This window comes from Dendropsophus ebraccatus, chromosome 4, assembly GCF_027789765.1.
Source record: "Dendropsophus ebraccatus isolate aDenEbr1 chromosome 4, aDenEbr1.pat, whole genome shotgun sequence".
Classification (NCBI taxonomy): Eukaryota; Metazoa; Chordata; class Amphibia; order Anura; family Hylidae; genus Dendropsophus; species Dendropsophus ebraccatus.
Genome location: NC_091457.1, coordinates 80,724,685 through 80,738,618, shown reverse-complemented (window position 1 = coordinate 80,738,618; position 13,934 = coordinate 80,724,685). Strand labels below are relative to the sequence as shown.

Sequence of the window (13,934 nt, the reverse complement as noted above, 5' to 3'; positions counted from 1 at the left end):
AATATAGCTATTAATAGTCAGTTATATCCAAAACTATCCAAAAGTTCCTTTTAGGACTAGAAAAAGTGTTTACCTTCTACTGTCTCAGGGTAGTGAGGAGGGGGTGGATGAGAAAGCAGGCCATACTAAGTGGTCTGCAAGTGCTCACTGAAGCACCCACTTGCAGAGGGGGATGTCTTTTGTGTCATTATTTTGTCGAAAGTGCCAAAGACAAACAATTTGTCTTTTGCAGACTGTGCCATGCGAAGATCAGCAGAGAAGCCACCACAATCAGGCTGACCACCACCAGCATGCACCGGCACATGTCAGTGAAGCACCCAAATAGCTGGGATGAAGGCTGTGCTCCTCAATGAGCATGTGTACCACTGCCTCTTACCCAGCACTCACCCCCTCGCCCAAAATTTTCGAAAGGAGCACACCAGGCTCTCGCCTCCATAATTTTTGAGAGGGTCACACCAGACTCTCGCTCACAAAATTTTGAAAGGGTCACAGCAGGTCCTCACCCACAATTTTTACAGAGGTCACCTACAGGCAATTAATTACAAGAACGATCGCAACTAGGCTCTCGCACAAAATGTTTACAGAGTGTGCATAAGGCCCTCCTTTATGTGTAATAAAGGGTGTATAGGGTTTCCTCTTTCCTTTAAATTTTTGGCAGCCCCTGCACTTGGTGCATTGGCTTGGCAAGTCTACTAGTCCATCCTTCAAAATTTAAACAGCATGGGGGGATTTATCAAGACCGGCATACTTGTACTCTGGCCTTAAGTTAGGCCCTTTTCCCTGCCTAAATTCACGCCTCTTAGTGAATCCGGCTGGCCGTGCGCCCAACCCTGCGCCCAGTGTACCTGCTTCCAGTAGGTGTAGATTTGGATCATGATTTTTGCCTGTTAGCAGGATATAGTAGGATGATAAATTAGGCATTAGCCACTCCTCGCCTTGCCGGGCCCCCTGGAGCCCCCACTGCCTGACCATTGGGCAAGCAGGGGATACAGCAGGCATACATCAAGGAAAATGGGTCAATCTGCACCTTCTCCCTGGCGTATGCCCCTGCCATAACTTTGATAAATGTCCCCCCATGGTTGTGACCATGTCAAAAACATGCAGACAGTTACTGGTGGGTGTAGTTCGAGTTCCCCCTTGTCTACAGCATATATGGTTGTCAGAGATGACAGGAACTAAGGGGAGAGGTGGAGAGATGGAAGGAAAGAGTGTTTCCTAACTTTTTCCCCACTTTAAATTGGACTTTATCTTGGAGTGGGTGCTCTAAATTGTCAGCATGTAAAAGTGACATTATTCAGGGACCTTTAATGCATCCATGCATGCTCCCTCTGCTGAGCCAGGTCCATGTCTGTGGTGTTTCCATCTCTTTCTGAGATTTTCTGGTGCACCAGACACCTTCCTCTCTGCCAAATAGGATGCCCCTGAAAAAATACTTGCGTCTCCGCTTGATTTTAATGGAGTTCATTACTTTAATTAAACACTCGAGCATTGTAAACCACTCAACCCGAGTAATGACCATTCAAGCATTTTAGTATTTGCTCATCTCAAGTGACCGCTTTCTCTTAGTGTTCTGTATGTCAGTTTTGCCATGTTATAGGTTAGATATCCCAGCTACAATATTGCTCTACAACTGGGTGCATTTGCCATTCATGACAACTCCTGTGTACGTTCTAATAGCAGCCGTACTGACTAATACACATATTTACTGAAATTGATACAACTAAGAAGACAAACTAGCATTTGCAAAAAAAAAGATCACTTAATTACCTCAATTACCTATATTTAATGGTGGTTTTGTGTCTTTAAGTGGAAATGCACTTTGTCGCTATATAATTTGACAGAGTTTCATTTTCTGTTAAGATTTTTTTTTTTAATCTCATGTCAATGTTATCTTTTAACTGATTGCATTGCTATGTTAGTGTACTATCAATCTATCTAAGTTTGCTGAATCAGAACATCCTGGAGTCTCAGCAGTCATGCTTTTTCTTATGCTATGTCTCCTAAGAAGTTCTGCAGCAGCTATACTTTCCAACAATCTCTTATTCTTCAGCAAGAGGCACACTTTGCAGTCCATACCGTGACAGTACATTTTGATGTAATAAATAGTTTTCCATCTCCCTGATAAGCTTTTATACATGCGTTAGTAAACATTGACTTTACTTAGTACCATATGTCATTTCTAACCACATAACTGTACAGGTCACGATTATGGGATTAGTGACTGAGTTGCACAATGGCAGCACTAAACAGTTAGACACGGTTGTAGCACTGAATGTTACATGCTTGTTTGCTATGCTGTCTCATCACATTCTCTAATTGATGCCCTCTCCTGTGCCCATGTTTTATACTGCAGCTCTGCTTTCTTATATTTTCTACTATGTTTCAGCACAAACTCAGCAGGAAGTCAGTGCATAGAGCTCAAGAATGAAGGATTAATCGTAAATGGTAATGTATATCCTGCACAAATGCCAGAAAATAAACTTCCAACATCTATACTAGATGTAAAGTCTCAATATAGTATACAACGGCAAATGTCATTTTTAAGCTTCCCTGTAATTAAACATACATGTAAAAAAAATTTAAAAAAAACATTCACAGTAGCCAACTGAATAGGAAAGCACAGCAGGCTGCAATTTGCTATGGAAAAAAAGGTATTTCAATGTATACAGGCCTGGGGAATGCTAAATAATAGACAATCAATTGGCACCCGATAGGCCTATAGGGACACCTTAGAATAGACTTCTAATAGCTAAACTGATATGGTGTACCTGGCCTAGCCACCTATAACAGTTGACCCATTTATTTCATATGACCAATACTGTTCCTCATATAGCATCAGTCAGTTGAAAATTCATTTTATAAGAGGTTTTCTTGAGAGTTTCTCTCATTTTGGCTATCATTTGGTCGTATCTATTGCGAACGACCAAACGATGTCTTATTCAATGCAAACGATTCGCGAACGATTTGCGAACGAGCAACGATAAAAATAGGTCCTGGTCTTATAAAGCGATCAATGATTTCTCGTTCAGTCGTTAATCGTTAACTGCATTTCAACCGAATGATTATCGTTTAGATTCAAACGATTTAACGATAATCTGAACTATAATCGTCCGGTGGAATAGGGCCCTTAGACCCTGACCAAATACAAGCGGGGGCGAAAAGTGCCCAGCTGAGCATTTCTCTCCCCACTCGTTGTCTATAGGACCTAGATGGTCCCATAGAGTTGCATTAAGAGACCATCTCAGTAACATGGTATATAGTTTTGAGAGAACATGCATAGCTGAGCTCTTCTTCCAGCTGTATTTAGCAAACCAGTCGGTGTCTGGACACCCAAGACCCTGACCAATAAAAACTTTTGTTATGTATTTACAACATTCAAAAGTTATTTTCAACTGACAGTGGCCATTTAAAAGGAATATGTCATCAGAAAATGACATATTGTTTAAATCAAGTTTTAATGTTACATTTTTTAAACTTTCCATTTTACTGTCTATATTATAAAAGAATACTAAACTCTTGCTATTTTCTTTCTGACCACTAGATCTATAGCTACGCTGAGAATACCTGTTATGTGCAAATCATTTCCCAGCAGTGCCCTTCTTATCAACACAGACATGAGTATAGTGACAGGTAACACCAGTATATAGATATCAGAGGTACATACAATAGCAGCTGCTCACAACTCAGCATCCCCTCTCACTGTAGAATGTTTTATATAGAGGTTATTGAGCACGCCCAGAATCCTTTCTCATTCATCTGAATGGAACAGGTGTTGTCTGTTGTTGCCTACGGTCCATGTGGCTTGCTGTAAAGCATATCTCTAAATGCTGTTAGGATAGAGATGGCAGCCCCCATAGTGATATACAATATTAAATAATGCAGTCAGAAAATAGAAACAGATTAGAAAAAAATAATATGCTTTAGTACCTGGCTCTGATCAGTAAAAAAAAAATCTAGGTGATCCATCTTGCTGTTTATCTACTTTTCTACTTAGATAGAAGTTAACATAGCATACATATGGCTGTACCATGAACGTGGGCTTACACCTATGGATAATATTCATATAATTGTTATGTCCGTGCCTGATAAGGCATCAGTGCCATCCTCTCGGGTGAAGTTAGGACCTCTGGGACAGAGATTATGTTTTTGGCCTTAATAATCCTTTGCATTTGTCTTTGCTTCAGTCGTCAGTTCTATGTTTTTCAGTTCTCCCTGCACTTACCTTGTTGCTATTGCTAATTGTCTGTTGTGTTTTTGATGGACAGGTCTCTACTCTGTGTTGCTCTGCCTGGACCCATAAGCTTTGAGTCCCGGATTTGGTTTCCCTTAATAAGTATTTTGCTTCCTTCAGTTCAGGGCTCTTGATGGTTTTAACCAGCTTAGTCCTGTTGAGCTTGATCTTGCATTTTGCCTTGCATTCAGTGTTTCTCTTTTTCGCTACCTTGCTTTGTCCACTGTTTACAATCTCTGGCTTTTGTCCCCCATTTACCTTGTTACCGTCTCTGGCTTTCATCCTCTGTTTTTTTTTTGTCCCCCATTTACCTTGTTACCGTCTCTGGCTTTCGTCCACCGTTTACCTTGTTACCGTCTCTGGCTTTCATCCTCCGTTTGTTTTGTCCCCCATTTACCTTGTTACCGTCTCTGGCTTTCGTCCACCGTTTACCTTGTTACCGTCTCTGGCTTTCATCCACCGTTTACCTTGTTACCGTCTCTGGCTTTCATCCTCCGTTTGTTTTGTCCCCCATTTACCTTGTTACCGTCTCTGGCTTTCGTCCACCGTTTACCTTGTTACCGTCTCTGGCTTTCGTCCACCGTTTACCTTGTTACCGTCTCTGGCTTTCGTCCACCGTTTACCTTGTTACCGTCTCTGGCTTTCGTCCACCATTTACCTTGTTACCGTCTCTGGCTTTTGTCCACCATTTACCTTGTTACCGTCTCTGGCTTTCGGCCACCGTTTACCTTGTTACCGTCTCTGGCTTTCATCCACCGTTTACCTTTTTCACTGGACCACTTATCCTGTCTCTTTTTGTTCCCATGGGCCCTGACAATATTACTTTATCCCACTAACCTATCTCTTCACATAGAACTGGGGGTCATATACTAATTTTTCACAAGGCCTCCTGCTATCTGTCTTATTTGATTAATGGTTATTCCTCACAATACTTCCTTTTACTTCTGTTTATCTATATGTAATGTTGTCATAACAAAACTCAATAATGTCAAATTTCCTGAAATGCTACCTACTTATGTCCGTCATGCCATTTGCCAAACCTGTAATGCTGAAAGTTTACTAAAGACATGTTACAGAACGTATAATTTAACAAAAGCAAGGAATGCCCTAGTAGTCTACAGTAGCTCTTCTGATGGACGGGTGATAAAGCTTTAAGGAGACATTTTATTTTATTAGTGCAGCTTCTTCTTTGATGAACCCTTATATGTATAATTAAAATTCAAGCAAAATGGAAGGTGTTCTCTTGCAGCGGCAGTCTCTATATGCTTGGATAGGGATGGTTAGGTGGGACAACCCCTTCATTGGTTTAGAGAAAAAAAAATCTAATGTCTGTAGGTGGACTGATTTTAAAAGGACCTGGGCCAGTCTAAAGAAATCAAGGTATTGATATTAATTTGTAGCCTGATTACAATGGTGTTTTTATTTTATTGCCACAACCCTCTTTCCTGAGATTAAGGGATTTTACAGTTTGGCTGCAAATCTGTATCTTCCCCCAATGGGCAACTAGGTGGTACTTTTTTCAGAGGGGATGTGCATCTGAGGCTCAGAGGATGCAAACCCAATTAAACATAAGGTTCACAAACAAATACGCAAATACGCAGCAGATACGATCTAAATAACTGAACACAGCATCAAGTCTTCACCATCAAATCTGCTGCGTATCTGCTGCATATACGGTGTGTGTGTTTGTACCATCCTCACCATTGTAATCAGGGCACCAGAGACTAATGTTCTTCCATACTGGTCACAGGTCTTCTTTAAGGTATTATCCTAAATGAACTGCAAGGTTTTGGCCCTTGGAAACATTAAAGTTAATACAAATGCTAGAACTTTAAAGTGAAGAGTGTAAAATATTAATGTGAACAGTTCCAGATCCAAACTTTGGCCAGCCATGTCAGCTTGTTTCAAAGTACTATCCAGTGCATCAAATCCTTCTACCATTATAGAAAAACCTATTGAAAACGAGTGTTTAGGTCCCTTGGGAGGTTTTTTGTTTGTTTGTTTTTTCATTTTACAAGTATGGTTAAAAGAATTTACCTTACAAGAAGCAGAAGGTATAATGATTTATGGCAAAACAGAAATAGTGTAAGGACAGAATATTGTGAACCAGCAATGGCCAGATTTCCCATTTGGGGCAAAAAGCCTTTGCCTTTAGGTGGCGCTGTTTGTGGTCAGGACTTATTAATAGTTTTTGCATTGGGAGATGATGCAGCGGTTTGTGCAGTAATAGAAAAGTACTTGGTTGCACAGTGCTTGGCTATATATGTCAAGCAGATTTTGGCTTGGTATGGTGCTTTTTTCATAGAATATATTCTACATTAAAGGGGTTACCCAGCCTTATGAAATTGATGGACTATCCTCAGCTGCAGTACTTTGCACATGTTACTAAAAATATGGCCATGCAGGTATAAGCACTGGTAAATATTAAAGATGCTGAGGTACTCCCATGAGTGTTGCAGCCCCTTGAAACAACTGAGCAGAGGAAGGCTGGTACTTAGACACTAATTTAATATTGGTGGCTTCTGTGAAAATAGATCATCAATATTATAAGGCTGAATAACCCCTTTAACATTGTGGTAAAGTTATTTTTTAAAGAGGTGTGCATGACCATTTCTGCCATGAGGCGAAATGAGTTTATTGCTCAGGGCGGCAGCTTTGAAAAGCCTCTGAAGGGCGACAGATCTTATGAAGTGGCCATATATGATACTGTCTGCTACACATCACTGACTTCACTGATCCCATGACCTGCAGATGATAGCTGGACACAGATGTAGAATGCAAGGGATCTGACGAAGGGATCTTTTGAATCCTGAAAGCTCACAATTCTAACAATTTTTCGTTGGGCAATAAAGGTATCACTCCTAAAATACTTTGATCACAAGTATTTACCACGATACGTAGAATGCAAGGAAGTCAGGACTGCAAACACTTTTCAGGCATTGTTACATGCTTCACACATCACTACTCTACAAGTGATCACTGCCCCTTTAAATGCAGCACAAGGTGTAATGGTAGCATGAGCATATTATTCTTGGAGAAGCAATAAAAGATTGAAGAATTGTTTACCTGTCCCATTCAGATGAATTGGAAACTTTGAAACTTTTTCTGTCTAGTCCTCACCCAGGATGGAAGGCAGTGTTTGACCAGGGTGATTTAAGGTAGAGCTGGATTGTGTGTGCACCTATTGGTATAAGTTGTAGATGTTCTGCACACACGCCTTACTTACGCCTTATTTTCAATAGGCTTGGGGGGGGGGGGGTCGCATTATCAGGTTTCACCTCAGACAGCAGAAAACCTTGAGGTGTGGCTTTATTAAAGGTGCTGGGCATTTTCTGCATACAGGCAAGATATAAACCCAGTCCTGGACGTACCCACAACCATTTGTGACATGGCAGAAATAGAAACTATTTATCTATGAGGGTAAAGCCACACACTCTGTCACATGTGAACAAGACACTCCTGCATGCACTGGCCAGTGAATGTGCAATGTTGTTAGGATTGGCAGCAAATTTGTGCTGCCATTGGCACACATCAGTTAGTGAACCATGTGTCGCTACCCTAAAGGTAATTTAAACCTTTAATGCTCAAGATGATATGATGACCCACAGAACATGATGGCCTTGAATAACCCTTAGGCTGCATTCACACGTTCCGTGTTCTGCATGGAACACGGGCATGGAAAGCCTGTAACAGACTTCTCCCCCCGCCCGGGCAGCATCTGTGATAAGATGCTGGGAGCGGGGGAACTGTACAGATATGCGCCGCACTGTAATGACAGAGACGTTCAGCTGATTCATTACATCGCGGCGCATATTTATAGAGTTCCCCCGCTCCCAGCATCTTATCACAGATGCTGCCCGGGCGGGGGGAGAAGTCTGTTACAGGCTTTCGACGTCCGTGTTCCGTGCGGAACCTAAAACGTGTGAATGCAGTCTAAGGGTTACTCAGCATGAAAACAACCATCAGGCAATCTTAAATTACTAAAACACCATAGATGTAAAGCTTATTGAGAGATTTATCTGACAGATTCTTGAAGCCAAAGCCAGGAATGGATTTGAAAGGAGGAGAAATCTCAGTCTTTCCTTTATGACCTGTTCTCTGTTTATAGTCTGTTCCTGGTTTTGGCTTCAAAGATCTGTCAGATAAATCTCTCTGTGTAAAGGCACCCTTAGTTATACAGTTCAAACAACTGTTGTGTCTAAGGGCCCTATTACACACACAGATTATCTGACAGATTATTGAAGCCAAAGCCAGGAACAGACTATAAACAGAGAACAGGTCATAAAGGAAAGACAGATTTCTCCTCTTTTCAAATTCATTCCTGGCTTTGGCTTCAATAATCTGTTAAATATCTGTGTGTGTAAAAGGGCCTTGAGTCTTACAAATAAATATTTTAGGCCAGGGGTGGGGAACCTTTTCCATGTCGAGGGCCGGTCGGGCATTAATAAAATCATTCGAGGGCCGCATACCGTGTGCGGCAGTTAGTAGCGTGGGTTTGCAGCACCCAGGACAAGGCATAGTATTGTTCCCCTAGTTCCCCTGCTATTGTAGTTAACCCCCAGTGATGCCCCTGCTATTGTAGTTAACCCCCCCAGTGATGCCCCTTGTAGTCTAGTTAACCCCCAAGTCATGTCCCTGGTAGCCTAGTTAACCCCCCCCAGTGATGCCTCTGGTAGGCCTAGTTAACCCCCATCAGTCATGTCCCTGGTAGCATAGTTAACCCCCATCAGTCATGTCCCAGGTGGCCTAGTTAACCCCCATCAGGCATGTCCCTGGTGGCCTAGTTAACCCCCATCAGGCATGTCCCTGGTAGCCTAGTTAACCCCCATCAGTCATGTCCCAGGTGGCCTAGTTAACTCCCATCAGGCATGTCCCTGGTGGCCTAGTTAACCCCCATCAGGCATGTCCCAGGTGGCCTAGTTAACTCACATCAGGCATGTCCCTGGTGGCCTAGTTAACCCCCATCAGGCATGTCCCTGGTGGCCTAGTTAACCCCCATCAGGCATGTCCCTGGTGGCCTAGTTAACCCCCATCAGGCATGTCCCTGGTGGCCTAGTTAACCCCCATCAGGCATGTCCCTGGTGGCCTAGTTAACCCCCATCAGTCATGTCCCAGGTGGCCTAGTTAACCCCCATCAGGCATGTCCCTGGTGGCCTAGTTAACCCCCATCAGGCATGTCCCTGGTGGCCTAGTTAACCCCCATCAGGCATGTCCCTGGTGGCCTAGTTAACCCCCATCAGGCATGTCCCTGGTGGCCTAGTTAACCCCCATCAGGCATGTCCCTGGTGGCCTAGTTAACCCCCATCAGGCATGTCCCTGGTGGCCTAGTTAACCCCCATCAGGCATGTCCCTGGTGGCCTAGTTAACCCCCATCAGTCATGTCCCAGGTGGCCTAGTTAACCCCCATCAGGCATATCCCTGGTGGCCTAGTTAACCCCCATCAGGCATGTCCCTGGTGGCCTAGTTAACCCCCATCAGGCATGTCCCTGGTGGCCTAGTTAACCCCCATCAGGCATGCCCCTGGTAGCCTAGTTAACCCCCTTCAGTCATGTCCCAGGTGGCCTAGTTAACCCCCATCAGTCATGTCCCAGGTGGCCTAGTTAACTCCCATCAGGCATGTCCCTGGTGGCCTAGTTAACCCCCATCAGGCATGTCCCTGGTGGCCTAGTTAACCCCCATCAGGCATGTCCCTGGTGGCCTAGTTAACCCCCATCAGTCATGTCCCTGGTGGCCTAGTTAACCCCCATCAGTCATGTCCCAGGTGGCCTAGTTAACCCCCATCAGGCATGTCCCTGGTGGCCTAGTTAACCCCCATCAGGCATGTCCCTGGTGGCCTAGTTAACCCCCATCAGGCATGTCCCTGGTGGCCTAGTTAACCCCCATCAGGCATGTCCCTGGTGGCCTAGTTAACCCCCATCAGGCATGTCCCTGATGGCCTAGTTAACCCCCATCAGGCATGTCCCTGGTGGCCTAGTTAACCCCCATCAGGCATGTCCCTGGTGGCCTAGTTAACCCCCATCAGTCATGTCCCTGGTGGCCTAGTTAACCCCCATCAGGCATGTCCCTGGTGGCCTAGTTAACCCCCATCAGGCATGTCCCTGGTGGCCTAGTTAACCCCCATCAGGCATGTCCCTGGTGGCCTATTTGTGTCCGGCAGCTGTCACAGACACCGGAGGATGCTGTGTATGCCGGCTCCTTCCTCCTCCAGAGCGGCGCGCATCACAGGGGAGCTGCGGGCCGCGGGCCGCATCGGGAGGTCTCAGGGGCCGGATGCGGCCCGCGGGCCTGAGGTTCCCCACCCCTGTTTTAGGCTATGTTCACATTTGCATCATTGCATAATTCACACACAGTTGAAATTTAGTTGATGGTCTCTATTTAATGGCTAATAAATTACCCTTATTTTAAAACAACAGCCGTTTTTTGACATAGCAGCCATTAAATGACGGCCATCCACTACATTTCAACATAGCCTTTCTGTGTTTTCAATCCACTCCTGGTTTTGGTTGCAAAATACTGAGCAAAAATACTGTGTGGGAACATAGTGAATTACATTAGAAGCCATGTTTTCTCTTTATAGTGTCACACAGCTACTGCCTTTAACCTTTGCTCAAACGTGATAACTCCATTCTGTAAACTGCTAATAACTCATGCCTGGCCCATTGAGTTCAGTGGACTGAAGACACAGATTGCTAGTGACTATGTTCAGCCCATTTCCTATATGTATTGTTTTTTTGTGGAAATCTAAAGCCCAGGCCGACACATTTTTAGGTTCTGCAAAATAACCGTATACAGTTCACAAAAGTGTTAAAAACATTACACAATTTTAAAAAGTTTGTTTCTGGGATACCCAGAATCAAAATGTCGAATGTTACAGCTTCGCTGGGGGTTGTCGTTCAGCTTCCCAAAAATCCCAATGGGCGTTTCTGCCCAGTTATGGGGCTAGTACTAGATTTGCTTTTAGTACTGTAAGATAAGTGACTAGTTAGCAGTGGTACATAGCAGCCTATATGATCATATAGGGATTGTTACACACTGTATTAAGACTCCTGAAGAGAAAAAAAATCTCCCTAGTGCTTGCAGCTATACGTCTTTGTTCTCATTTTGCTACATAACTAGGCATGGGTGCCCTTCAGGAGTCTTGGAAAGTTGTGTGGCAAACATAGAGGGGCTGTAATGATGGACTTATTAGTTATCATCAAGCTCAAGGGAGATCAGACCGATAAATGGTTATTTAATTTTAGCTCCTAATATAGATTTAGCTCCCATGGTAGAGAAGGATCACATTCTTAGTCATTGGGTGTGTATCCCATGCAGACCATCAGCAGTTATACAGCAGGCAGCAGTGACTGCAGAGGTTACTTACTTGGGTGCTGTCAGTGCAGGTGTCTCTCCTGACTAGTGTCATCTCTGTCCCAGGAGACCTTTCTTCTACTCCTCTGCTCTCACACCTCTTCTTTCTTATTCCACATTGCCCACAGTGCAAAGAAAGAATAAAAGAATAAAACTCACAGAAAAAAGTTCAGAAAAGTTCAAGACTGAAACATTTGTAGCTGCCCAGTGGCTGAGCACTGATAAAGGAGGAGCTGTGTGTGCAATACAAGGAAGTTTCAGAGCTGCAGTCATCCAGCCTGACTCTATAGAGAACACAGTGCTTCCTGTTTTTACGTTTATACACATGTGTGATGTGACGCAACTACTGAATATGTAATGAGCTGTTACAGATACCTACAGAGGGAGAAAGGGGTTGCTTATGAGACTTGTAAAATAATTAATTGTACATATCATTATTGTAAAATAATACATATCATTGTAAGATAAAATAATGTAATAATGTCCTATATTTTTATAATGTATTTGAAATTATATATATGACAGAGAGAGATACATGTGAACCAAGTACCCCAGCACTGCAAGGGAACAGTGCTAATCACTAAGGCTATGTTCACACTACGTATGAGTCCGGCCGTAGTTTGTACGCAGCCGTACATGTGCGGCTGAAAGTATGGCCGTGGAAAAAATAGACATGCGGCCGGATTGCGAACATGCGGGCGAACCGCGAACATACGCCTGTAGTAGAGTTATGCTTCCCTAGCTTGTTTGGAAGCGATCTGAAACAGGCCATTTACTTTGAAATCTTCACCCAGCCCAATAAAACTCACAGAACCTTTTGGATCTAAAAATCACGTTCAATTTGGCTGAAATAAGTACTTCGTATGGGGCCGCATCCACAGCCGTGAGTTGGAACATTTCCGTCCTCAAACAATGGTTAATTTTTCACGGCACCGTATACGATCCCGCCGTAAGCTCATACGTAGTGTGCATTGTGCAGGCGTATATTGTATACTTTAAAGTGAACGCATCAACCTCAAAACTACGTGCGTATATTCACGGTTTGCACTACGGCCGGAAAGATACGTAGTGTTAACATAGCCTAAGCCAGCATGCTTCCCAGCCAGTCAGCGACTACAACTGTGTCTCTTCTAAGCTGCTGTTTGGCTGAGGGGGCCCATAAGTGCATAATGCACTTTTTTGTTCTGATGAAGGGAGAATGCTCTCCTGAAACATATTGAGGCTATGTTCACACTGCGTTTATGTCCGGCCGCATATTTTCGCGGCCGGACATATACGCAGTAAACTCCGGCCGGAGATTTACGCTACTTGCGGCCGGCTACGTACGGAACGCGAACTTACGCTCGAAGTCTACTTATGATTCCCGAGCGCCCTACGTAGCGATCTGTGGTCTTTTACTTGGAAATCTTCGCCTAGCCCTGGACACCCCACAGAACCTTTTGGATCGGCACAAAAAGCTGCAAAAATGAAGAAATCACCACTATGTACGGGACCGCATGTAACGCTACGGGCGTAAGTTTCGGCATTTTCGTCCGCAAACAATGGTCTGGTTAATTTTTTACGCCGCCGCGTACGATCCGGGCATAAGTTCATACGTAGTGTGAACTGTGCTGCCGTACATCGTATACTTTCCATTATATGCAAACTACGTAAGTCTCCGGCCGCTTATTCACGGAACGCGCTACGGCCGGAAACTTATGTAGTGTGAACATAGCCTAACTCTGTGCAACAAATAAACAAGTGTCCTTTTTATCCATACATCTACTTGGAGAAGTGGCTTTTTTCAGTGACAGTGCTGGTATCTGCACATACCTCTTTTTTTTTCCTTTTCATTTTACTATATTTATGGTTTCTCACATGGGCCCCTATTTTGGGAGTATCCCGTTATAGAGGTAGCCACCAGCATTAGCAGTCCTGATATTTATCCCTACAGTGGAAGACCCATCCAGTATTCATACCCTGTTTAGGGTGATATGCTGCAAGCCCAAGTGGCTACAAGGTGAGCACACTATCGCTCCTTTATCCACCACCTTCTGCCTCTGGTATTACATGAGGCCCCTGTGTCTTCTTTTTGTCCTTTTATCTTTCTAGACTCCATAACCTGGAAGCTGACACACAGTGGACACACAAGGGCTGAGCAGTATGATATGGCATGGTAGCCAAGGAGGTGAGTATAGTTTGTTACTTTCAATTACCCTCTCCTGGGCAGCATACAGCAAAAAAGTCCTCTGTCCAGACAACCCCTTTAAGGGGACCTTCACTCTGAAGGGCCTTTTCTACTGGCCGATTATCGGCCAGGAGCATTGCTAGACACACTCTTGCAGCAGATAATTGGCCCGTGTAAAAGTGACAA

General features: G+C 43.9%; 1 protein-coding gene across 4 annotated transcripts in view; it reads right to left on the bottom strand.

Moving 5' to 3' along the window:
- The window catches only part of PLCG2 (phospholipase C gamma 2), a 132,223-nt gene extending 120,368 nt beyond the window's left edge, over positions 1-11,855 (bottom strand). For all 4 annotated transcript variants that reach the window (XR_011362581.1, XM_069966155.1, XM_069966156.1 and 1 more), the window contains exon 1: positions 11,595-11,855. The gene's annotated coding sequence lies outside the window, so the exon portion shown is untranslated. The remainder of the gene's footprint in view (positions 1-11,594) is intronic.
- Between the last annotated feature and the right edge of the window lie 2,079 nt (positions 11,856-13,934).